This window comes from Etheostoma spectabile, chromosome 6 (assembly GCF_008692095.1).
Source record: "Etheostoma spectabile isolate EspeVRDwgs_2016 chromosome 6, UIUC_Espe_1.0, whole genome shotgun sequence".
NCBI lineage: Eukaryota > Metazoa > Chordata > Actinopteri > Perciformes > Percidae > Etheostoma > Etheostoma spectabile.
Window position 1 is genome coordinate 12,348,979 of NC_045738.1, and position 977 is coordinate 12,349,955.

The following is a 977-nucleotide window of genomic DNA, read 5'->3' on the forward strand; positions in this document are numbered from 1 at the left end:
ATATATATATATATATATATATAGATAGCCCATATACAGTATATATATTTTTTTATATACATACTGTATATGGCCTGTATATCTATTTCATTGGGCCATATTAAAATAAGGCCCATTGAAATCAGTGACGGGATGTTCATGGCTCTGACAGGAACACTGGAAATTCTCAACTGTTGAAGTGGTTCTCATCCTCTCAGCCACACATCACCTCAGATTTATTGAGAACAAATGCAGTTTGACGTCCCCCATTAGATTAATTACAAAACATCAACTGAAATTAACTATATTGTTGGTGTCAAGTTGCTGTGAAGGAAACTTCAGGTACACTTTAAGTATCTAAATAAGAGTGATGTGACACTGTCATGAACATGTCATAAACATTATAAACAAGTCATAAACGTTTGTGACCTAACGCTTTTTTTTAGCATGTGCCATTCTGTGTTGTCATGACAAGTTATGGTTAGGTTTAGGGTTAGGGTCATGACAGTGTCATGACAGTGTCATGTGTTCATGACAGTGTCATGTCACTCTTCTGAAGATCTTATGTGGCCACTTTCAAGTAAAGTGTGAACTTCCATTCCTGCAACGTTCTGCGTATGTATGTTTAAAATTAAAGTGATTTGAAGTAATGTCCGTGTGTTTAGATGGACCACACCTACCCAAAAAAAATTACTAACAATACGTCTACTGAAATTATTTTAACATCAGTGTGCCAGTGTCAGGTTATCTAACAGTAGACTTCTCCATTCCTGCACAGTTCTGCATTGAATTCATATTTACAGTGAAGGTGATTGAGGTAATATAACTGTGTTCACAGTTATGCATTGTACCAGTGTCTTGAAAATCATGTGAATATGCTTTCAATTAACATAATTTAAGGTAATGTTTTTGTTTAGATGGACCGCAGACGCCAGCTATAATGGGGCCAACTATGGCGAAGACAGGAGACAATGCCACATTCAGCTGCTATGCATCAT

At 36.2% G+C, this 977-nt stretch overlaps 1 protein-coding gene across 1 annotated transcript in view; it reads left to right on the top strand.

The window, feature by feature from the left end:
• The window catches only part of ceacam1 (CEA cell adhesion molecule 1), a 38,390-nt gene that overhangs the window by 12,033 nt on the left and 25,380 nt on the right, over window positions 1–977 (top strand). The window lies entirely within an intron of this gene.